Raw genomic sequence first — 26,746 nt, 5'->3', positions numbered from 1 at the left:
CTAGTCCAACCCCTCATCTTACTGCTGAGAAAAAGGAGGCCCAAGGAGGTTGTTTTACCCAAAGCCAGTAATAGGTGTCAGAAGCAGTCTTCCTGACTCCAAGTTGAGTATGCTATTCGTTATACCACACTACCTCTCTCAAATACTTCATCAGCTCAATAAAAGACAAAAGATTCCTACATTCTTTTTTTTTTTTTGGAGGGGGGGAAGCCAGGGCAATTGGGGTCACACAGCTAGTAAGTGTGTCAAGTGTCTTGGGCCGCATTTGAACTTAGGTCCTCCTGACTCCAGGGCCGGTGCTCTACTAACTGCGCTACCTAGCTGCCCCCAGGATTCCTACATTCTAAGAAATTAAACAGTAGACAACCACTTTGCTTCTATTTGTATAAGGACTATACAACATTGCAAATAGATGAAAACAACAAAGCCTATGAATCTTTGAAAGACACTCTAAGAGATTATAGCTTCTTCTTTAACACAATTAGTCACTGTCCAGTGTTCTGTAAGATGAGTATGCTACGTGACAAGTCATCCAAAGTATCTTGAAATCCCTACAAAACAAAATTCAAAACAATTCTAATGAGGCAATTAAAAATGTGTTATTTTAAATAACTAACATATTCTTCTTTGCTACCAATAAAATAAATTTGGACCATGAAAAATCTATCTGCTAAGGGTGTATGTGTATATGTGCATACACACACACACACACACACACACACGTATATATACATATATACAATACATACACACATATATACATACATATACATATACACACATATACACAAAATCTATATATACATATTACATAAATATATGCACATGTACGTGCCGTGTGTGTGTTTGTATGTGTGTGTGTGTATATGTATATATATATATATATATATATATGCTTAGGACTAAGCAGAATAATTGGTCAACAAGCATTTATTAAGGGCATACTATGTTCCAAGCACTAGGAAAAGCATTGAGAATACAAAGAAAGGCAAAAACAAAAGCAAAAAAAAAAAAAAAACCAGTCACTGCTCTTAAGGAGCTCAGAAGATAAATGCAGGATAAATTGGAGATAAAAGCTAAAGAGGGCAATTTGTATTTTATATCAGAGGCAATTGGGAGCTACTAAAGTTGGCTGAGTAGGGAAATCACATAATCATATATGGACTCAAGAAAAATTACTTTGGCAACAGTGTGTAGGATGGACTGGAGTGGTGAGAGACTTGAACTAGGAAGACCCATTACTAGGCTACTGCAATAACTCTGGTGACAGATCATGACAGACTGACCCAAGGTAGTAGTTCTGCGAGTAGTGAGGAGTCAGATGCAAGAGATGTCGTAAAGACAGAAATGTTGAGATTTGGCAACTGATTGGCTATGGGAGGAGGTAAGAGGAAGGAAAAGCAAGAAGTCAAAGATAAAGCTGAGATTATGAACATGCAACCCTAGAAGGATGAGAGTGCCTTCCACAGAAACAGGAAAGTTTGGAAGGGGAGAGAGTTTAGAGGAAGAAATAATTAATTCTGCTTTGAACATGTTTAGCTTGAGAGGTCTCTGGGTCATCCAGTTTGAAATGTTCAATAGGCAACTAGTGATATAAAGTTCAAGGGAAAAACTAGAGCAGACTATATAGATCTATGAGTCATCTGCATAAAAATGATAGTGAAATCCATGGAAACTGATAGAGTCACCAAGAGTGTGGAAGGAAAAAAGAAGATCTAGGAAAAAATCTTAGGGCAAGGTCACAGTGAGAGAGTACAATATGGATGATGAGCCAGCAAAGGAGGTTGAGAAAGACTTGTCAAATAGTCACAAAATTCAAAACGGAAATATTATTTAGGAGAAGACAGTCAAGAGTGCAAAATGTAACCAGTAAGTCAAGGAGGATAAGGACAGAGAAAGGACTATCAGATGTGATAATTAAGAGATCATCAGTGAGGAAGATGCTAGGTACTAGAGGATCCCAGATCAATAACCTTCTCCCACCCAAATAAAAATTCACCATTAAGTGGCATAAACTTCTCCACTTAGTCCAAGGGTGCAGAGAAGAACTGCAATCCCACAAGTACACTAAAGAAGATAAGCCCAAGTAGTCTAAAGCAATGGCAAAACATCCCCAGGCCAACTAGAAAGGGCCAGCACAGCCTAAAGCCCAGTAACCTCAGTGCCAGAGGAGGTAGTCCAAAGCCACTGGCAGGAAGAGTGCTAGACAAAGATGAGTTCAAGGAGACCCTGACTCCCTGCAGCGGAAGCCCAGAACGGGTCACAGTGACCCCAGAACTCAGGAAGGTAGAGAGTGAGGAGAAGAGTCTCAGACAGATACTAAAGCAGCCTAACCCCTGTGGCAAAAAGGAGCCCATGTAAAGAGAATCCAATTAAGACAGGGCAATCCCAGCAGCAAGAGGGAAGAGCTCAGGAGCTCTGTTACAAGATGGAGGGCCTAGGCATAACAGTCAGGGCAGCCCTGAGTCCCTTGAAGGTGGAGCTTAGTCTTGGCCAGCACAATCAGGACAAATTAAGGCCTACCTACTCCATTCAGGAATGCAGAAGCATAAGTCCTCTCAAACTCCTAACACTGAGGCTGTTAAAATGATCAAACCAAGAAAAACACCAAATACTATAAGGAAATACCCTGGAGATTGAGAGATACTCAATGGATAAACCCAGAGGAAGAGGGCAACCTCACAAAAAACCCAAATAAAACTCCAGAGAAAAAAATGTCCTGGCCACAAAGACTACAAGACTCCCGAAAAATCAAACAAGAAATGCAAAATGAAATAACCACAGAGGAAAAATGACACCTTAGAACACACAGTAGAAAATCTCATCCAAGAAGTGAATGCCCTAAAATTTAGTATAAACCAAACAGAAAACAACTCAATGAGACAAGAAATGTTAAAACCAAATCACAAAACTGAAAGAAAAAAATGGAGGGAAATATAAAAAATATACTAAAAACAACTAACATGGAGAACAGCTCAAGGTGAAATAATGTAATAATTACTGAACTATCAAAAAAATCATGACCCCCCCAAAAAAAGCCTAAATAAAATGTTTCAAGGAATTTTAAATGAAAACTGCGTAGGCCTCTTAGACACTGAGGGCAAAGTGAAAAAAAGAAAACTCCACTGGTTGCCTCTTCAAAGCAACTCCAAAATGAAAACTCTTAAGAATGTTAGAGCCAAACTCCATAGCCAGAACAAGGGGGAAAATACTAAAACTACTACAGCAGCCAAAAAGAAAGATTTCACATACCAAGCAACTACAGTTACAATCACAGAAGCTTGAAAGTTGCCACTATATAGAACAGCTTGGAATCTGATATTCTAAAGGCAAAAAAAGATAAAGGATTACAACCAAGAATAACCTTTTTGACAAAAGTATGCACGATCCTATGTGAAAAAGAAATGGTTATTTAATGAAATAAAAAAGGCCAAACTGACATTTTGCAATGGGAACACAGGAACCAAAAGAAATATAGAAAGATATACATATTAAATGTAAACACCATAGAATCTAACAGCATAGAATCTAAAAACTTAAAGTCAATAAATATTTATAGCCTATTATGCTCCAGCCACAGTGCTAAATACCAGAGATACCAAAAGAGGCAAAAGACAGTCCTCATCCTCAGGGAGCTCACAATACAATAGGAGAAAGAACAAACAAATATGTACAAACAAACTATATCCTAGATAAATGAGAAATAAGTGAGAGGAAAGACACTAGAAAGAGACAAGATTTGGGAATGGTCTCCCTGCAAGACAGGATTTTAGCTAGGATTTAAAGGAAGCCAGCAGGTAAACACGAGGTGAGAGGGCAGACAAAGAAAATGCCTAGAGCCAAGATATGGAGTATTTTATTTATGGAACAGTCAGGAGGCCAGTGTCACTAGATCAACGAATACGTGGTGAACCTAGGAAGTCTTCTATGAACTGATGCAAAGTGAACTGAACAGAACCTGAACATTGTAAAAACAGTGACAATAATCAACTGTGAAAGATTTAGTTATTCTGATCAATACAAGGATATACAACAATTCCAAAAGACTCATTAATAAAAAATGTTATTCACCTCCAGATAGAGACCTGATGATCTGAGTACAGAACAAAACACATTTTTTTCACGTTATTTTTTTTTGGGGGGGGGGTTGGGGGGGAGGGTGATATAGCTGATCTGTTAATATATTTTACATGACTTCAAATGTATGATGGGCACTGCCTGCTCAGTGGGTGGGGTGAGGGGCTAAAGAGAGGGAGAGAGTTTAAAACTTAAAATGCTTAAATTAATGTTAAAAAAAAAAAGAATGAATGGCAAAAATGTTAACAATTCAAGCTAATTTGGCACAGTTACAACCCTTGACTATGAAACATAACTTTCTTTCCTTTTTGTTGTAAAGATCTATTCATAAAAGTTCTAGAAAAGTATCCATAATGTAATCATTCTACATTCAACTCTATAAATTTGTGCAAGTTCTTCAATGTTCCTCTTCTATATTTCAACAAACTCAGGGCATGCAGCCTGTTCCATTAAGTGATTAAATATTAAATGAACTAAATTAAGCTTGAAAATTTAACCTCAAGCTATTCTCCCATCTTAAGTCTCTCAAATAAATCAGAGAGAGAGAGAGAGAGAGAGAGAGAGAGAGAGAATATGAACAAACGTGGTGGGGATTAAGGCCTAAATAGACTGGAAAGATCAGAAGGCTTTCACTGATTGTGAAGGGCTTTGAATGCCAGGCACATGATTTTCTATTTGATCTGAAAGGTTAGAAATGGAGCCACTGGAGTTTACTGAGTAAGGGGTAACCTGGCCAGACCAGCAGTTTAGGAAAATTACTTTGGTAGCTAAATGGAGGGTGAATTAGAATGGGAAAAGGCTTGGGTGGGAAGACTCACCAGAGGGCTACTGCAATAGTCTAGGCTTGAGGTGATTAGGGCTCATGTCAGGCTTGTGGCAGTGTCAAATGAGAAAAGGGGGAGTATTCAAGAGACATCACAAACGTGAAATCAACAGGCCTCTGTAAAAGATTGGACATGATACAGCCTATATCAGATTATATACCATCTTGGGGAAGGGGAAAGGGAGGGGGGGGAGAAATTTTAGAACTCAAAATCTTATAAAAGTGAACACTGAAAACTAAAAATAAATAATTAATTTTCTTAAAAAATAAAGATTGGACAATGAGGGGTAAGAGTAGTGAGGAGTTGAGGAATACACCTCGTTTGGGAGCCTGAGGGACTGAAAGTATAAGGTTGCCCTCGACAGCTATAGGAAAGTTGGGGCAGGGGATGGAATGTGGGAAAGATAAAGAGTTTAGTTTTAGACATGTTGAGTTTAAGAAGGCTATTGGACATCCAGCTTGCGATAACTGAAAGGCAGCTGGACATCAACAGAAAGGATGGGGCAGGATAAGTAAATTTGAGAATCATCAGCATAGAGATGATGAAATTAATGGAAAAGTTCGTCAGACTGGAGAAATAGTAGTAAAACTATAATAATGGAGAATCTCAATGGACCTCTTTCAGATCTAGACAAAATTAACCAAAAGATAAACGAAAGAAGGGCCTGAACAAAATTTTGGAAAAATTAGAGATGATTGATTTCTGATTACTAAGTGGGAATAGAAAGGACAAAATATTTTCTAGTATTCCAACATATTCCCAATTGTAGATGGTATCTTTACAAAAATTGAGCATGCATTGAAGCATAAAGACCTCATCAAAAAATGTTTAAAAAATACTGAAAACATCGTTTACTGATCACAATGCAATAAAAATTAAATTCAAGAATGAACCTTGGGGATAGAATTAAAAAGTTATTGGAAACTAACAATTTTAAATTATGGGTTAAAGAACATATTACAGAAACAAAAGAAAATATCATCAAAGAAAAGGACAATTAAATCAACATATCAAGATTTAAGGGAGGCAGCTAAAACAAGTCTTAGGAGAATATGTATATGTCTAAACACTTGTCAATAAAGGAAAAAAGAATAAAAGAGAAAAATCAATGAACTGGGCATTCAATTCGAAAAACTCGAATATCAAAAATGTCCAACTAAGCAAGAAACCAGAAATTCTGAAAAGTAAAGATGAGACTAATAAAACTGAAAGCAAAATACCCCACTGAACTGATAAATCTATTATGGACTGGCTAAAGAAGTTGTGATACATGAATGTAATGGAATATTATGAGCAATAATGAGATGGACAGTTTCAAAGAAAATTATGAAGATCTCTATGATCCAATACAGAGTGAAGTGAGCAGATTGATAACAATTTACATATCACCATAGAAAAAAACCAACTTTGAAAGATTTTAAAACTGACTAATGCAATGATAAACCATGAGTTCAGAGGACTGAAAATGAATCACACCACCCACCCACTGCCAAGGACATGATGGACTTAAAATTCAAAGTAAAACGTGCCTCTGCTTAGCACAGTGCCTGGCACATACTAGGCACTTAAACATTTGTTTACTGAATCAAATATTTGGATATAGACAATGTGGGAGTTTATTTTGCTGTACTATGTCTATTTATTGTGAGGGTTTTGTTTTAGGGAGCTTAAAAAAATTGTTCTGGGGGGGAAGGGGAGAGGGACAAATAATAAATGCTTGAATAAATTTAAATAAAATAGAATGCTAAAATATCAAGTAGGGCTGGCAATTTAATCATTAACTTGCCAAAATAGAGTAGTCAATAAAAAGGGATCCGCACAAAATAATCAATTTTATGGAACAGGAATGAAGGATAATAGATGGGACACCCCAAGTGCAACATTAATATCCATTAAGTATTTTTAAAACAAGAAAAAGGACTTCAGTGAATTCAGTGGCTATTTTATGAAAAGATCTGGACAAGAATTGAACAGGATAGATAAGAAGGTATGGAAGGGTTGCATTCTCTGGGTAGTGGGATCACAGATCCACTAAAATATCAAAGTATTAAATTAACAAGTATATATAGAATGTTTAATATGTACTCACCACTTTCTTGGAGATACAAGGTATAAAAATAATAACAACAACTAGCATTAACACAGCACTTTAAGGTTGCAAACATTTTACACATCTATACGCAATCCCATGATGAAAGGTATATTATTATTCCCATTTTTGCAGATGAGGAAACTGAGGCTGAGAGGTTAGGTGATTTGCCCAAGGTCACCCAGCTAAGTGTCTGAGGCAGAATCTGAACTCAAGTCTTCCTGATTTCAAATCCAATGCTCTCTGCACTGCAACCTTAGCTGCCTAAAAGAAGTAGGAAACATGGTCCCTGCTCACAGGAGGTTTACACAAAGACATAAAATGGCAGATTATTCACAAGGAACTAGTTGGGTTCAAATCTTACCTCTTAGTTTTACCACCAGTGTGACCCCTGAGAAAGTCACAATCTTCCTGGGCCTTAATTTCTTCAACCGTAAAACAAAAGGGTTGAACTAGAGGGTCTAGATCTATGCTCCTATGTACCTATTGATCTAGGTTCCAGACAACATGCTATGTAATCCCAGACACCTCACAATCTCTAGATCGTAATTTTTTATTTGCAAAATTAGTAGGGTAGACCAGATGACTAAGTTCCTGAACAGGGAAGGAACAGAATGAAAATAATGGATAAAGTCACTGGGAAGAGAAAAGAAGGAACAAAATGTGAAAGGAATTAAAAAGAAGAAACAATCAATCCTGGATTTGGTAACTGACTGGTTATGGGGCAAGGGAGCAATCGAAGATGACTGATAACACATGAAAAATAAATCTTGAAAAGTATTTCTATTTTGCAAATGGTAAAATAGTGACTCACCGAAATGAAGTGGTCATTTGCTCAAGAACAATGCCTCAACTGAAGTTGCTAGAAACAAAGTTTCTCTATAAAAATTCAACCAAAAGCTACACACAATCCTAAAGTGGAAAGAAAAAGAGGGAAATACCCTTCTATTCATATAGCTTATCCTAGACACAACCCCTGAATATAATAAAATACAGGGGCTTTATCCAGGGAGAAGCAGAAGGATGAAGGGAGTAAGGTAAGACTAGAAAAATAAAGGACCACCAGTACCACCAACTTCCTGGAAGAGAGAAACTGGGAGCCAACTCTGTCAGTGAAAAAAAGAGACAGAAAAAGAGGGAAGGGAATTGAGGACAAAATAAATGAGGAGGGGAAAAAAAGAGAGGAATAAGAGGGTTCATAGGTTCACAGACTTGGAGCTAGAATGGACTTTAGAGGTTATCTAGTCCAATCTCCTATTATAGATGAGGTCCAGGAAGGTTAAGTGACTGTCGAAGTCACACAAGCTAAGAAGTGAAAGTGGTGAACCCATAGCCTTCTGACTTATTTCTATAATGCTTCCCCTCATACTACAGGGAAAAGGAAAAGAATATCAACCAAGGTTGAGTTGTACAACCCATAAGTCAACACTCAAATATATGGTAGCAGAAACTCTCAAGTTTATGGACAGCTCCTAAAATATTTTATTATTTTGCTGGCACTTCAGGTTTCTCTTATTTTATGAAACAACTAATCACACTTCATGACCACTTCTTGGAAGGTTTGAGAAAAGACAATTGTTTTCATCTGCGGTCTGAACAACAAGCTATTTGTTTAGCATAAAATAAGTAAAAGGAAGAAGACTGAACAGTAGTCACAAGGGAAACTGCAAAGTTCCCTAGCCCCTTCTGAGACAACTCTTTATAATACGCTTCATAATTTTTTTAGGCTAAATTTCCAGAATATCAAATACTCACATGTTACTGTATAAAACACATTTCAACACCAGATGTAAAAGATTTGGAAATTATCTACTATTTTGAGTTGTTCAATTAGCAATCTGAAAAGCCAAGCTCTACCAGTCACTGCTCTCCCACACAAACCCTAGGCCTTTCTAGCCACCTCAACTTTTAACTTTGCCCTTTTTTATCCAGACATACCCTCACTTACAAAAGCTAGTAGTAGTTACTATGAAGCATGTAGTATTCATCTGACCTTCAGCTGGAGCAAAGAGCAGGTGAAGGGATGAAATGAGCAGAATGGTACCTGGCCAAAGTTAATACCAAATCCCCAGTCCTCTCATAGGAAAAAAAGACAAAAATTACAGACCAGGCAGCAACAATAATGATGAAAATGTACTAGCAATGGTCTTTTTTACCCAGTATTCTTCCCAGCTTGCTTGCCATTCCATATACACAGCATTCCATCTTCCACATCCATATCTTTACATGGCCTGTATGCCTAGAATGCACTCCTTCCTCATCTCTTCCTTAGACTCCCTTGTTCCCTTCAAAGCTAAGCTCAGTGTCACCTCCAACATGTTGAGGCCTTTCCTGATTCCTCCTAGCCACTAATGCCTTCCCCAAATTATACTGTGCATTTTCCTTGAATTCAATTTTCACTTACAGTCAATCCTCAACATTCATCCATTCAACATTCAAGCACTTGTGTGACTTTGTTTGTGACTTCATTTTCACTCTTGAGTTGGCAACCTTGACCATTCATGGCTATTTGCAGTAGAGAAAAAAAAATGAGAGGTGAAATGCATGCAGGTTTGTGGAGCAGCTGGTATCCTACTAAGCACTTCACTGGTCTTATTCAACCTATTGTTGTAAAGAGTTCCCTGTGCATATTTTCACTGTTTGCCTTTAAAAACTCAAGCTCTGTGTTGCCATTATGTGAAAGACCTCTTCCAACAACAGAGACTAAACTGAAGTCTCAGCAACTTCTCCCTTGGCTTTCAGAGGGCAGCCAAGGTAGAGAGGTTTATAGCAGTATAGTATATAGTACAACACCATTACCTGGCCATTTGACACAGTAGAAGGTAAGATTCAGGTTGAAAACTGTTTTAGTTTTAAGAATTTTATTTGTTGTTCAATATTTATGATACTGTGGATTTCACATGTTAAAAAAAGTGAATAATGTCTGAAATTTTAAAAAGATTTTTTTAAATTGAGAAGTTAGCACAAAAAGTCACAGAATTCTAGGAAATTACTAGCAAGAAAAAATGTTTTGCAAATTGCCAATTTTTTTGTGTACTGCATTTTATAGGTTATTCCATGGTTACTCTGTTAGGAAAAGTGCACATATTATCAGAATCAATGTTTTGTTATAAAGAACTATGCAGAATCTGTAGCAAAAGATTAATGTTTTTGGTAGTCACAGGAAACTAACCCTCTATTTCCCATAGGTTCAATGTATCAACATTCCCATTTTTTACTTTCAAGATGTTTTCTAGTAACGTTCCCTCCACAGCTGAGGAATGACTGTACTTATATAGGTACATGTTGTTTTTCCCCAAAGATTATAAGCTTCTTGTGGGCAGGGTTTGAGCCCTACACTTTTCATCTTAGTATTTCCCACCCAGCTCCACAGTACATAGTAGACACTTAACAAATGTTAATTAATTGTTAGGTTCCTGCCACAGAGCTAATGCTTAAGGGACCAGTCCCAAACTGTCATCCTCTTATTTCAACATCTTGGCAACTTATTTTGGTTTTGGAATACTAAAATTTGTGTATAAAAGATGTTTTCCATGTCCAAACCTCACTTGCTAAACACTGTTTATGAAAGAGGATCAAGATTATCATAAGACAACTAATTTTATTTACATTAAATGCTGACATGTTTTCCCAACTATACTAAGAATCTAAACCCACAAATGTAAGTCAAGAATTTATCCTATACAAATGTACTAAAAATTCCCAGATGAAAAATTTACCACTCTGTCATATATAGTTAAAGCATACATTGTCAATGACCATAAATGCTAATGCTTAAATGACTATCAACCCGAAAACAGAAAATTTTTATACAGTGAAATATTAAATGTTGCTTTATACACATTTAGACATAGCAATCATGAATGAAGTAGATTTTTTTCAGACAAAGATATTATCCACAAATGTGGATTACTTGATTCTAAAGTATAAAAGTTTTTAAGATTTTAAACTTTGATTGGGGGGAGGAGGGGTGTCCTACAAGTCCATAACTACAATGAACAAAAATTACATCTGCTTCTTGTCTTAAGAAAACTTAATTTACCAAAATCTGAATTTTTTAAACCAAAAATTTATGAGCTATTCTTTTAGAAAGTTTCTTCCCTTCTAAAAAAATTTCCTTTAAATAGTTATTTTTCCCTAGTGTATTTTAAAGGATATAATATATAAAATGTAGATTATATACAACTTTAAGGAAGATATCTATTAATATGTATAGTGAGCCATAGCTATACTAGTGGTACTGTAAAGGAAACAATCCTGGCGTAATAGGTAGTAGGTAAATTGGTCAAGTAGATAACAGCTGGGCAACTCCCATACTTCAGTTATACCCATCAAGATCTAGTGCAAAGGTTCTTCAACTTTTTCCTTTCATGGATCCTCTTTAGCAATATGGTGAATCCCATGAATCTCTTCTCAAAAAATATTTTTAAATACATAATATGCATAAGATTACAAAGAAAACCAGTGATACTGAACTAGTCATCAAAATTTTTTTAAAAATTCACAGACTCTAGATTAAAAATTCCTGATCTGAGAGGAAGTTCTCCAGTGGAGAATTTATGAGAAGAATCAAACAGACTGAGAAGGCATGTAGGGGAAGGATGAGTTTCTATCTGCACCACTGGATGGTATACCATAATTTATGGGGAGTACTGAAGTCTTGGAGTGATACATAAATTAACTTTAGCACCTGAGTATATTTTAACTCATTTTTTTTCCAAAAGCAATTTAGGCAGCACCTTTGAGAACGGATTATTGGATTTCAGATATAAAATATATCTGTCATATGAAATAATTTTAAACAATATAATGTGTAAAACCACTAGTTGGCACACTGTTTTAGTTTTCTCCACCTTTAATTTTTTAATTTTCTTATTCTAATTTCCACTCTCTAATTGAGCTCTCTCTGTATCATGTGCCACTGTCCCCTTCATCCTAGATTCTTCCTTCATAGGTCTTCATTGGTCTCTGCCGATTCTTCTTCTACACCTCTGGCCACTCCTTAATTTCCCTTTCTGGATTAACATCTATGTCCTGCTCCCTTTCTCTAACTGGGCCCTAAGTGTCTGTCCTTAGCCTTCATCTCTTCTCTTTCAGCAATCTCATCAGGTTTCATGAGCTCTTAGTGACTCCCAGATCTATGTATGCAGCCCTAGTCTTTCTCCTGAGCTCCCATCCCAACTGGCCCCTAGACATTTCCAACTGGCTATCCCATAAGCATGTAAAACTCAACATATCCAAAATAAAATGTATCTTCCCCCCCCAAAAAAAAATTCTCCCCCTCTATCCATAACTCCCCTACTTCTATGCATTTTTCCAATCACCCAGGTTCAAAATCTTGGACTCTCAACTCTCCTCTCTCCCTTACCTCCCATGTCCAATCAGCTACTGAGCCTTCAAGATTTTATTCCACAACATGTCTCCAACTACCTCTTGTCTGGTTAACTGCAAAAGCCTGCTAAGTTATTTCCCTGTCTCCAACTGGTCTCCCCTCCATTCCATCCTCCATACAGCTGCCAAAATAATATTTCTTTTTTTCCCCCAGGACACTAAGTGCCTTTTATTTTAAAGTTCAAACTCTGTTCAAACACATATGCATACATTTTAAGTATTCCATAGCCTCACTTGGACACATTAGGAGTGTAAACATAGCAATTAATTCCAAGACATTTCTGTTTTTTAATTTAAAAAAAAACTTAACAGAATTCTTACTTTAAAAATAACACAAAACTACTCTATTCTCTTGCTCTGAAGTTCCAGTGGCTCCCTATTGCCACTAAGAAAAAATACAAACTCTGTTTGGCATTTAAAGTCCTTCACAACTGCCTCCACACCCTATCTTTTTAGGTTTATTACATATAACTCACCTCCAGTCTCCTTTCCAAACAAACTGACTTATTTGCTATTTCCTTTGTAGGATATTTATCTATAGTCTTCATACTTTTACACAGGCTGTCCACCTGGTCAGGAATACATTATCTTATCACTTCTGCCTCTTAAAATCTCTAGTTTTTTTCAAAGTCATCTAGGCAAGCCCATCCTGATCTCCTCTCCCCAACTACTATTCCTCTTCAAAAAAATTCCTTGGTGTTTACTTTTCATAGATATTTAGTTTACTTATAGCTGTAGCTGTTTTCTCCCCCAACAGAAGTAAGCTGTTTGAGGGCAAGGCCTATTTAATTTTTATATTTTTATCACTAGGGCCTAGCAGAGTACCTGGCACATGTGCACTTAGTAAGTATTTGCTGATGGAATGACTTTTTTTAAATGAAGTATAAGCAGTCATTTGAATTAATAGCTAGTCTAATACTTTTTAGCTGGTGAAAATTTCAAGAGATCACTGCTACTTTTCCCGTCTTTTAGGTACCAAAATTGACAGACAAAATAATCTCCAACAGACAGGATCTCCTACTCCCAAGCTAAGAGTCACACTTGAATCAGATCAATTTGTATTTACTTGAATCAGTCTGACAGATCAAATAAATATAGATTTGTAGCAGAGAGGGAATAGAACTGGATTGGGAACTAGTAAAACAGGGGTCTGGACCCCACTGACACTTTCTTATCCTCTAGCAAATCACTTTAACCTCTCTTGAGTCTTGAATTACTCATCTGTAATATGAAGACGTTCAACAAAATCATTTTTAAGGTCCTTTTCGGCTCTAAATTTTGTGACTAAGAAGAAGTGATTTACAGATTATAATGTTGTGCTCAGTGACACAGCAGGGCTCTGTTAAGTCCACTTTTTATCATGTTAGAGTGACTATCACCAAATAAATATATCACAATTAACCATATGTAGATTTTTCTAGGGCAAATTTTCATCCTTAGTTGGCTTTCCAGACACATTTAAACATACTTTTACTTGATAAACCCCACCAAAAGTTGCTACGCACTCAGGGAGAAATGCAAAACAGTTTTTAACACTGGCCTAAGAAAACTGTTAGAAGAATTAAGCTAATGTGCAAAAAGTAATTAAATTCCAAGCCCAAACAATCTTTTGATAACATAATCTCTTAAGGTTATCTGTGATAAGACAACTTTACTAAGAATTATCTTTATGGAGGAAAAAAAAGCAATTAATTTTTAAAACTTGTCTCTAACAACAGAAATAGTACATTTTCTCATCATAATTGTAGGCTGTAGTGGGAAGCCTAATCAATCAATCTTTATTCATGCACCTACTATGGGACAAGAACTATACTAGCCACTGGGTATACAAAGATAAAATAATCTCTGCCCTCTCCCACAGAGTTTACAATCTATTGGGGAAAATTACATGTACCCATGTGAATAAATACAAAATAAATATAAGACAATGAGGAAAGGAGATCAGAAAAGAATTCACGTAGGAGGTGGCATATGACCTGAGCTTTGAAGAAGCTAGGCGTTCTAAGAGGCAGAGATGAAGAGAATATATTCGAAGCATAGGAGACAGTCTTTGCAAAGACCCAGAGATGGGAGAAGGGGCACAGCACATATGCCAACCTGGTTAGAACTAGGCAGAAGCAATGAAAAAGAGTAATAAATACTAATTCTGGAAATGTATACAGCCTGGCTGAAGCCAGATTGTGAATGGTTTTAAATGCCAAGCAAATTTGTATTTTATCCTAGAGGCAACAGTGAGCCACTGAAGCTTTCCAAATGGGGTAGTAACAAGGTCAAATCTTTGTTTTAGGACTATCACTTTATTGGCCATATGGAGGATAGAGTTCAGAGGAAAGAGATTTGAGGCATGGAATCAATCAAATAAATATTACAATAGTTCAGGGCACTAAACTTTAAAATCAGACCAAGGTTCCAGTCCAGGCACAGATTAATTCACTTAATTTTGGGGCCCATTTCCTCATCTATAAAATGGGAAAAATAAAATTCACAACTACCTATATCCCTGAATGGTTATGCAGAAAACGTTTTGTAAACTATTAAAAGCTATAAGAATGTAGGCTATTACTATTATGGCTATAATTATTACTGGATACAGTTAAATTTCAGAAGATTTGTGTTTTCTAAAATTAAAAAAAAAACTAACCAAAAGTCTATGACTTTTTAAGTTGCTAATGTTGAGGCATAACTTCACATTTAAGCAAAACTGCCAAATTTTTTGAAGTACCAGAAATGAAATTATTAGCATATTAAAAGAAAATGTCAGCCCTATTTCATGGACTGTGATATAGTGAACAAGAGCACTGGATAGAGAGTCAGGGGACCAGGGTGTGAATCCCAAGTCTGACGCTAGCTATGTGACAAGTCGTACAAGTCACAGTCTCTCTGGATTTCAGCTTCCTCTCCTATAAAATAACGATAAGCATTTGTAACCTTAAAGCATTATAAAAATGTATTATCATTAGTATTTATTAAAGCCTTCCCCTTCTTGGCAGGAGGAGTACACTAATGTTTTAAATAGTTTCCTGGTCTGAGTCTCTCCCCATTTCTAAGCTATCCTTCAAGATGCCAAAGAAATCTCAAGAAACCTCTAGTGACCCTCATTACCTCCCCAATAAAATAAAAGCTTTGATCCAGCCTCAATTACCTGCCTTAGTTCATCATATTCCCTATTACATACTCTATACTCTGGGCAAACTGGACCACTTCCCTGTTTCCCAATCTCATTCGCTCTCTTTCATCTTCAGTTCATGTCTATTTACATTCTTCAAGACTCTGCTTAGGAGACACTCTGAAAATAATGTTCTTACTATGAAACATAGTTATTTCTGTACATATTTCACCCCTCTTCCTAGATGAAAAAGATTTCTGAAGGTACATGAAATCACAGGTGCAGACCACCTTCCTCTCTCCCCCAAAAGAAGTTTCATCCAGCTCTTGATAATTTATACTGTTGGAAAAGTGGAACATCAAACGCAAATAGATGTATTGAACTTTCTTGTGTCTCTAGTTCCTCAACTGAAAAAAATCCCTACTTATCTCACAAAGTTATTGTGAGTCAAATGAAAAAAATGTATGTGAAAGCATAATGAAAAGTATAATTTCTATGAGATGTGATTTCTCACTCTTAATAACATTCTGTCATAGGATTTTGGGTTTTTTTATGTTATTTTCCATAACATTTTGTCCCCTCATTGCAATCACATTCTAACTATGTACTTGTCCTCCCTTACCAGACTTTCAGGCTATAAACTTTTTGAAGACTAGATTATCTTGCTCATCTTTGTATTAACAACCCTCTCTCTTCTCCAGTCTAACACACTATCTTGCAAATAGCAGAGGCTAAATATACGTTGACTGAAGTTGTCCCCAAAGAATATCATTTAATTCAGTCAAAAGCTTCAATGTCCCAACCCACCAAATCTTCTAAAGAACTAATAAGTAGTAAACTTGACTAGTATTCATTAGACTCTCTCTTTCTGCCAGTAGTGTGATGGAGAAGCAAAGTTAAAAAAAAAAAAAAAAACAAAAACAAAAACTGATGAAGAGAGGAAAAAGAAAATGCAAAGAACTTAGATTCCCCAAAATAATCTGGACTCGAAATACTCTTCAGATCAAATTGTCAACAGAATATACAAATGCTGACATAGAAATATAAAAAACTCCCTACGATAATGTCGTAAAGACATTTTTGAATGAAAATTAAACCTATTTTAATAATCAAAAATTGCTTAACATAATTTTGACACAATTTCATATCTTAAAGAACTATCAATAAAATCGAAATTCTCACAAAAGAGAAGTTTCTTTTTCAGATATTGTTTGGACTGAAGAGACACTGAGGTCCCTCCCAACTCTTTCTGTGAACCCCTGTTCATACCTCAAAGAACACCAGGTTCCCCAAGACATAGTTTGGGAAACACTGCCTTAAACTACTAGATCATCAACTCCTGAAAAAAGAAATCTACCAATAATGCTCACAAGCAACGTGAAAAAAAATTATAGAAATTAATTCTCACGTTAGTCACAGACTAATCACAGATAATGTAAAATTTATCAGAGGGCAGGTTATTTACATTATTATGTTACTACATTATGTTACTAAGAACATAGAACTATTATTACATATTGGAAAGAGGTTAAAAAATATCATTCCTACTCTTAAAAGCCATCCCATCATACAAAAGCATATGCATATTAAAAAAAAAAGTATAAAATCCTGCAAAATCTCAGAAGGAAATCTACTTATATAGAAAGCATATTCATAAAACTTATTTTTGAGGCAGAAACCAAGTATATTTAATATTCTTCTATTAAAATGAACTGTGACATCAAAGTTAGTGAAATATTAACTTTATTCACTTACTTTTTAGTTCTATACTTATAAACTGAGTACTGGTATGTCAACAGGACAGCCTTACATAGAAGTTTATTTTTAGTTGATGTTTGTCAAGTCAAGAAGCATTTATTAAGTACCTACTATGTGCCTGGAAGTGCCCTAAGCAATGTTTGCAAAAAAAAAAAAATCTCATTTTATGCCTTACATACTATAATTTTTAATTCAAAATCAGCTTAGTTGTTCAGTTTGTTCGATTATAACAAATAAGATTTGTACCCAGAGTATCAGAATGAAAGAATAAAAGTATCAGAAAAAAAGCACTGGGTTGAAGCAACTTCTAATACAGCAATAGAAACATATCAAATCGGGTTTCCTTGTTAATTAGCCGCATACTGCCATTTCGTCCCAAACGTCTTAACTACAAATGCATTCAAAAAATGTCCATTTTATTATTGTTTTCACAGAGATATTCAGATTGTTACCTAATGTCTAAAGATACAATCCTCCCAGAAATTTTAAAATGAACTAAAGAGTAACATTATCTCAATCTCTAGACATAGACTTCTCCAAACTTAAATTAATTTAAGGAAGTCAGTTAATCAACAAGCATTTATTAATTGACTGTTATGGGCCAAGTAAAGTAAAAATAAGTTTAAAAAAACTCGGAGAGGGGGGACTAACAAGTCGTGTCAACTAGCATTCACCGGCAGAGTCGCTTAAATGTTTACGGATTGTTCACAGTCAATTGACTGGTCTACTATGTGGCAGGCACTGTGCTAGGTATACAAAGGTAGCAACAGTCCCTGCTCTCAGGAACCTTCTTCCAGGTCGGAGATTTCGGTTCCACGACACTCATATTTCATCTCCAGCTAAGGGAGCAAAGCGCACCGTCCTGCTCCGTACGACCCCAGGAGTTGTCCAGCACCGCTGCCTATCGATGCCAGGGAGTGACGGGGGCCGAAGTAGGGAGTCTTGGGCTGCATGGTGAAGGGTGAGGAAGCCCCTGACCCGTTTCTCCCTGGCACCACTTTTAACGTCTCCCAGAACCTCCCAGCTTCCCGAACCCTTGCGAACAGCCGGGAGCCCACGTCCAGCAGCTGCCAGGCCTCTCTACTCGTACGTGTGGTCAGCCCCGAGGCTGGGCAGAGAGACCGGTTCGCCACTGCGGGAGTTTCCCCAGGGAAGGGCCGCGGGCCGCGCGCCACGGGCCCCCCGGCAGGTGTCTCGCTCAGCTCGGGGCTGCGCGGGCCAGCCGGCCAGGGAGAGCGGCCACGGACAGTGGTCAGTCCCGCAGCCGGACGGGCTCTCGCTCGCGGCCTCGGTCCCACCCCGTGCCCCCTCCTCGCCCGGCCGCCGCTCACCTGAGAGTGTCGCCTCTGGCCCCGGCTGCGCCGGCTCATCCCGTGGGGCCGGGCGGGCGGAGCAGCGACAACGCCCCCGCCCGGCCTGTCCGCTGGGCCAGGACGAGCGGCCGGCCCGACCCGGCCTGGCACCGGCTCCCTCCTAGACCCGCCGGCCGGCAGGGAGGGAGAGACGCTGAGGAGGGAGAAGCTGCCTTCCCCTCCCGCGACAGCGCAGCCTCCGGCGCTTCGGCTCGCCCGGACTCCCTCTGGCTCTGGCCCGGCTCCACTCCTCCCGCCGGTAGAGTCACTTCGGCGGCGGCAGGGGCGGCGGAGGCGGCGGCGGCACTTCGGGCGCCATTACAGACCAACAACTGACACGGAGGAGGAGCTGCGGCGACGACGGCGGCGACGGAGGCGGAGGCTGAGTCGGAGGCGGCGGCGGCGACGGCAGGCGCGAGGCAGGGCGGGAGATGTCCCGGCCCCGGAAACCTCGCGAGGACTTCCCCGAGACTCTGCTCCAGCCGCAACTTTCCGCAACGGCCATGATGAGTGTGGCCGAAAAGTGAGGACCGGCGTGGAGGGAGCTCCCGGACACCGTGCTAGGCGTGGCCCAAGTTCGAACATATACTAAGTCTAGTCCAAATTCCGTCCGCATCCGAATGCTACTGTTGCCTCTTCCCGTCTTGCACATTTCACTCTGCGGAGCAGGGAGATTGGTTTGTACTGTGATTGGGAAACCTGGAACCCACAAAACTAAAACTGACAACATTTAAAAGTACGGAGGGGATGGTGCTTTACTTATTGAGTACGGGACGCACTAGGAAGAGAGATGCATTTTGAACTCCAGAAGACTTCGAGTTCGAATCCCCTACTCTGCTACTTCTAACCTTTCTGGAGCTCAGTTTCCCCATCTGTAAAATGAGAATAGTTAGACTAGATACCCTGCGGTTCTTTCTAAAGTTAATTCCATTATCCCATGACCCTCAACCAGGATTTTGCTATCCTGTGTTTGATCATTCCAAGGCCTCCCAAACTCGGGCTAGTAGGTAGTTAGGCGTTGCTGCTACTGTTGTGGATTTTGTTACATGTCAGTCCCCGAGAACTCAAAATCAACTTGACATGAGTCGAGAGCAGGAGGAGGAGGAGGGGGAGGAGAAGGAAAGAGGAGGAGAGGGAGAACCATCTTCACTTAACCTCCTTTTCTTCTTGACCCTCTCTGCAGCCTTTGATGCTGTTGATCACTCCCTTCTCTTTGATACTCTCCTCTCTAGGTTTTTGGGGCACCACTTTCATCCTGGTTCTCTTCCTACCTATCGGCATGCTTCTTCTCTGTCTCCTTTGAGGAATCCTCTTCCAGATCACACATTCTAAAGGTAGGTATCCCTCAGGGTTCTGTCTTAGGAGACAGAGGTCTTAGGACCTCTTCTCTTCTTCTATGCTACTTTATTTGGTGATCTCATCAGCTCCCATGGATTTGACTGTCATTTCTATGCTGATAATTCTCAAATCTAGCTCTCCTGCCCTAACCTGTCCGCCGACCTCCTGTTCACATCTCCAGCTGCCTTTTGCACATCTCAAAGTGGATGTCCAGTAGATATCTTACAGTCAGCATATTCAAAACAGCCCCCAATCGTTTCCCCAAACCTTCCCTATTACTGTTGAGTGTACCACCATCTTCCCAGTCCCCTGAGCTTGAAACCTAAGAGTCATCCTGGATTCCTCACCATCTCTCATACCCCCATATCCAATCTGTTTGCAAGGCCTGTTGATTTCTTTGCAGCATCTCTCCAATAAGCCTCCTGTTTTCTCTGATACTGCCATCACTCTGGTGCAGTCCTTCATCAACTTACACCTGGACTATTGCAATAGTCTTATGGGGGAGGGGAGGACGGTCTGCCCTCCTCAAGTCTCACGAAACTCCAATCCATCCTCTATTCAGCCACTAAAATGATTTTCCTAAAGGTCACATCTGGTCATGCCACTCCCTACTCTACAGTAAACTCCAGTGGCTCCCCATTGCCTCCAGAATCATAAACAAAACTCTCCATCTGGAATTCAAAGCTCTTCATAACTTAGCCCTCCCCTTCCTTTCCAGTCTTCTTACACCATTCTCCTCCCCCTCCCCAGTCCCCCACTTCCAACTCATACTCTTTGATCTAGCGATACTGGCCTCTTTGTTGTTACATGAACAAGACACTCCATCTCTCAGCTCTGATGTTTTCTTTATCTTTCCCCCATAACTAAAATGATCTCCCTCCTCATCTTCACCCTTGGCTTCTCTGGCTTCCTTCAAGTCCTAACTAAAATCTGATCTCCTACAGGCAGCCTTTCCCAGCCCCTTTTAATTCTAGTGCCTTCCCACTGTTATTTCCTATTTATCCTGTATGTAGCTTGTTTGTACATATTTATTTGCTCATTGTCTCCCCCATTCTATTATGAATTTTTGAAAGTAATGACTCTCTTTTGCCTCTTTTTGTATACCCAGTGTTTATCCCAGTGCATGGCATATAGTAGGCATTTAATAAATGCTTATTAACTGATTGAGGGAGGATTCCAAACCAGGATTTCCTGATTCCAAGTCCAGTACTTGATCTACCGAGCCAGTGGGGTACCCAACCTGTAGGCAGCAGCCCACGAAGAATAATGAGAGGTCTATAAATCCATAAATAAGCAAATGTACCTTCTGTAGACTGAACCCCAGTCCTATACTGCCCGCTAACCTATTAAACATTTCTAACTGTATGTCCAATAGGTATCTGAAGCAAAACATCCAAAACAGTTGAGTTGATCCTCAAAAGCTTACCTATTTTCCTAGCTTCCCTTTTTCTACTGACAGCCCCACCATCCTACTATTAAGCCAGGTTCACAACCTTAAAGTCATCCCCAACTCTTCCCTCAGCCTCAGCACCCATATCGAATGAGGTGCTAAATGTTACCAGTTTCACCTTTTTAAATCCTTTCATCCATTCTCTCCTCCTCCCTGCTCACACAGCCTCTCTTTTAGTTCAGGCCTGTATCACTTTTTCATTTTGGATTATCACAATAGCTCTCTAATTGTTCTCAAAGCCTTTACGCATCTCCCTCCACACAATCATCAAAGTGATATTCTCGATGCACAGCCTGACCATATATCAAGCCCCTGCTCCAATTATATTCTGCATAAGAATGTGAGCTCTCAGAAGTCAAGGAGTATGTTTTTGCCTTTCTTTGTATCCTGAGTACTTAGTCAATAAACATTTATTAAGTGCCAACTATATTCCAAGCCTTGTGCTAGGGATACAAAAAAAAAAAAAAAAGCAAAAAACACTCCTTGTTCTCAAGGAGCTCACAGTCTAATGGGGGAGACAACATGCAAACAACTCTGTACAAACAAGCCATATACAGGATAAATTGAAAATATCAAAATATCAGCATCATGTTATATATAATATGTTAATAATGAGATATTAAAATTAAAATATTAAAAATGCACTAGAGTTAACGGGGATTGGGAAAAGCTTCCTATAGAGATGAGATTTTATCTGGAACTTGAAGGAAGCTGTGGCTTGAGGGAAGCCAAGAAAACTAAGAGGCAGAGATGAAGAGACAAGGCATCTCGGGCATGAGGGACAGCTAGAGTAAAGGCATGGAATTCCCTCCCTCCTCCTCTTTGGCCCCTGGCTTCCCTGGCTTCCTTCAAGGACCTTCTAAAATCCCTTCTAAGCCTTTCCCAATTCCCCCCTTAATTCCAGTGCTTTCCTTGCCGATTGTCCGTGTGTGTGTGTGTGTGTGTATGTACACATATATATGTATAGAGCTTGTTTGTCAGAGTTGTTTATATGTTGTCTCCCCCATTAGACTGTGAGCTTCTTGAAAATAAGCACTGGTTTTGGTTTTTTTATTTTTTTTTATATCCCCAGCACTTACTACCACACCTGGCACATAGTAGGCCTTTAATAAATGCTATTTGATGGGGGAGGGGATGTGGAAAAATTGGGACACTAATGCATTGTTGGTGGAGTTATAAACTAGTCCAAATATTCTGGAGAATAGTTTGGAACTATGCCCAGAGAGCTATAATACTGTGCATACCCTTTGACCCAGCAATAGAACTACTAGGTCTATATCCCAAAGAGATTTAAAAAAAAAAAAGGAAAAAGGATCTATTTGTACAAAAATATTTATAGCAGCTCTTGTTGTGGTGGCAAAGAATTGGAAATCAAGGGGATACCCATCAATTGGGGAATGGCTTATCAAGTTATGATATAAGATTTTATAGAATGCTATTGTAGTATAAGAAATGATGAGCAAGATATGAACTCATGCAAAATGAAGTCGACAGAACCAAGAGAACATTGCACATAGTAACAGCACTATTATAAAGATGATCAACTGTGACAGACCTGGCTACTCTGATCAAGATCACAATTCAAGACAAATCCAAAAAAGCCATCATGAAAAATGCCGTCCACCTGCAGAGAGAAAACTGATGAACTCTGAGTTCTGATCGAAGCCTGTTTTTTTTCATCCTCTTTTTCTTGTTTTATTTTTTGGCTGTGTTTTCTTTTGCAACATGGCTAATATGGAAATATGTTTTTCATTAATTGCTACAAAATTGCTTGCCTTCTTCAGGAGGGAAGAAGGGAAAGGGAAAGAATTTGATACTCAGAATTTTAAACAATTATGTTAAAAATATTTACATGTAATTGGGAAGTATTTAATGAAATAAAAATATATTTTAAAAAAATGCCACTTGACTGAATGACACCCTATGTTCCAGCAAAATCAGCCTCCTTATTGTTTCCCAAACATGTAATTTCATCTCCTGTCTCCATGTCTTTGCACTGTCTGTCCCCCATGCCTGGAATGCATCCCCTCTTCACCCTTGACTCTTGAAGGTCCTGCTCAATCACCTCCTTCTACATGAATAAATTCTTGTTGACTGAGACTGCCTGATGCCTTTCCTGATTTTCTTAGCTGCTACAACCTTCTCCCACCGTTTCCCCAAATTACTTTGTGTTTATCCTGTACATATTATGCACTTACATAGAGTAGAATGTTCACTCCTTGAAAGAAGGAAGTATTTCACTTTTGTCTTTGTATATCCCCAATGACTCGTACGATGCCTTGGCGCAGACACATAGACATAGGGATGTTTTCTGTCAAACTCGTTCTTTGTTGTGAGTCTAAAATTTTCTGGACAACATGTTGTTAGAGTTGAAGGCAGGCATGATGGGCAAACTGTGGATAAGCTGGAACTGATTAATAAGGGTTTTCTTTGATTCCACCATAAGAGGAATGTAGATTTGACCTGAGTCACTCAGAAAGAAGATAGCTAGAGAATTCTTCAGCACATCAAGTTAGTTTGGAGAAAATAAACTAGATAGGGGGTATAAGCTAAAGAAAGAAGAAAACCAAATTTGGACTTTGTGAGATCATGGTCACAAAATGGACTTATTTCAATAAAAAGGCAGCAAACACACACATTCATGCAAAAGTAGAAAACCCTACATATTAGAGACACTAGGAAGGAATCAGGCAAAATCTTAAACTAGGAGATCCTAACCCAAATGCTAACCCACAAGAAAGGATAGAGTGATAGAAAGGAAATGAGTGAGAGGAAGGAGAGGGCAAGAAGGTAGCAGCAATAGCCCAACTGGATAAAGAGTAGAAAGTAACTGATGACTAGCAGCAGAGAAGACCCATAATGAAGCAGTCTCCTGGAAGGAAGAGAGAGTAGAGAAGAACAAAAGTATAACTATAACAACTCCAGATGCCATCAAGCAGCACACACTGAGGCTCACAGAACACAGAACAATTCTGAATCTATTAACAATTATCAGGGGACTAAACCTGTTTCTTGTACAAAGGCTCATATCACCTTATTCAGCACTCTTAGCAAAAGGAGAGCAGCTCCAGATAGTCGCCTGGAAGAAAAGCATAAATGATTTGTCCTAACAAGCAGGGGATGCTTTTTACCTTGGGGAGGATGGGGTGCATTCCCACCAGTTTCATGATAAAGTAGAGCTGCCTTTTCCCATCTCATAGTAATAAGCTCCAGTCCCACATACTCTTCCAAGAGAGAGGATCAACATGCTCTTCTCCTCCAATGTTGTCCCCTCGATCTTTTCTACCATAAAGGTGTTAGGAACCTATATTAATATCCCAAATATTCAAAAAGTATTAGACCCACTACTGGTCCTAAATATGGAGATACATGGGGCGTAGCTAGAGTTGTCTAGATCTAGGTTAATTCAGAACAGATAATGAAGGTATTTCATCTCATAGTCTTTTGTGAAAAACTTTCTGATTCAAACTTAGGATGTTACTTTAGCAAACTTACATTTATATGGTAATAGAATGGCAAATAGAAGCTAGGAGGCCATAAGAGTGATTATGAGGTATATCTCTACTATAGGCATAGTATTAGGCATTTTGGACTAGTAATTGTATATAACTCCTGCTAAAGTCCTACTCCAAAGCTTTGTCATGTTGTGGAGATAACTGAGCTCCCAAATGCAATGACGGTGCTCTTCTAAGACTTCATCGTTTTGAAAAAGCTTCAGGTGTAATAAGCTCAATGACAGACAGTATGCATATTATCTGAGGGCTACTGTAAATTCAGAGAGCCATCAGGGGTTTGATTACCAGGCAATGATTTTTAAACCACATCAATTCAATAAACTGTCTAGTAAAGCATTGAACAGGTTCCAATCTGCATCAGTGAATGGAGCCACAGATCCTTGAAGTATTGAAATACTTTTGAAAATAACTATAAACTATGTGTATTTTATTCCAGGAGATGAAAAAATATATATTTTTACAAGCCATAATTGTTCTATTTCTTGTTAATTGTATATTCCATTTACTTTTTTATTTAAATGTTTATATTTAGTAAGACTTTCAGGGAGGGAGGATGATTAATAAGTGTGGGGAACTCCTGGTGTGAAAACACTGTCCACATATACAAATTAGAAACTCATCTGTAATTTATATTCTTAGAGGGTTTCCAGGGACCCTGAGAGGTAAATTGACTTGCTGTCTCAGATATCCCTAATATATGTCAGTGACAGGATTGGAACTCATGTCTTCGTGACTCCAAGGCTATCCCTCTATTCACTATGTTGTCTGTTTTAGTACAGACCTAATATACCTAATGTACCTAAGTCAAGTCAATTGTTCACTTGATGAGGCTTCCAGTAAAAATTAATACTCAACAAAAACAATCTCCTGTCTGTACTCATGACTGATACAACTCATTGCTAAGGCCATGATTCAGTCATGATGAATAGTCCTGAAATAATGTTATATAGTGAAAGAGACAGTGTGATACTCATTCCCTTGCCAGAAATATCATAATGCAGAACATCCTTTGACTTTCTTTGAAGAGTGTACAAGTCATTTGTAATTGCATCTCTTTTACTTAACACAGATATGAGATCTAAAAAGGGCAAGAGGATCCTTATGAATGGACCACAGATCTGACCCAGAGTGGAAATTACCATGTAACCTCTATAATTACCAAACTTTTTAGTAAATAGGAAGTTAGAATTAAGAGTTGATCAGTGGATCTCCAAGGAAGCATTAAAACTTCTCAAATGTTGAACGAGAGCTTGACTAACCACTCCACAAGACAACAACTGGAAAAAGCTATTATTGAATAGAGTTTAGAAAAATGAGAACAGAATACTCCTCATATTTGGATTTAGTTTATTACATGTTACTGACCCATGCACAGTCATCACAGGACACTGAAGGGTAGGGATCCTGATTGACTGGTTCTCTCCCATACAATGATGGGAAAACTCCCAGCTCTTGCTCTCCTTTTCCTTGGGATTCAGAGTTGACATCTATTGAAGTGAAAACGCTTTTCTACTCTCTCTCCTCATACTCTTACCTCTATTCACCTCAATCCTGTTCTCTAGAGTCCATACTTTCCTCTGTCCTTTCATTCTGTTATGTTCTCTGGAACTCCTACTCCATTGTAAACAAACACCCATTCATTCTGGATCTTTTCACTGCCCACTCTATTAACTTCTTGAATTAAAGAAACCTGAAGAGGAATAAGAATAACCCTTGCTTCTCAATGCCACCTCCAGATTGTCTCTTTGGCATTGTTGCTCAGCAGCTTCCTCTCTTTGCGACTTGATCTCTCCAGATATATCATAAAGTCCAGCTCTGTGTTGCAGTAGAAAAGGAGAAAAAACTT

The 26,746-nt window shown here is 38.6% G+C and overlaps 1 protein-coding gene across 1 annotated transcript in view; it reads right to left on the bottom strand.

The window, feature by feature from the left end:
* CEP350 (centrosomal protein 350) overlaps positions 1 to 19,001 on the bottom strand; it is a 179,924-nt gene extending 160,923 nt beyond the window's left edge. The window contains exon 1 of the mRNA XM_036756981.1: positions 18,577 to 19,001. The gene's annotated coding sequence lies outside the window, so the exon portion shown is untranslated. The remainder of the gene's footprint in view (positions 1 to 18,576) is intronic.
* Positions 19,002 to 26,746: the final 7,745 nt, after the last annotated feature.

Source organism: Trichosurus vulpecula, chromosome 4 (assembly GCF_011100635.1).
Source record: "Trichosurus vulpecula isolate mTriVul1 chromosome 4, mTriVul1.pri, whole genome shotgun sequence".
NCBI classification, from domain to species: domain Eukaryota; kingdom Metazoa; phylum Chordata; class Mammalia; order Diprotodontia; family Phalangeridae; genus Trichosurus; species Trichosurus vulpecula.
This window is presented reverse-complemented; position numbering and strand designations above follow the sequence as displayed.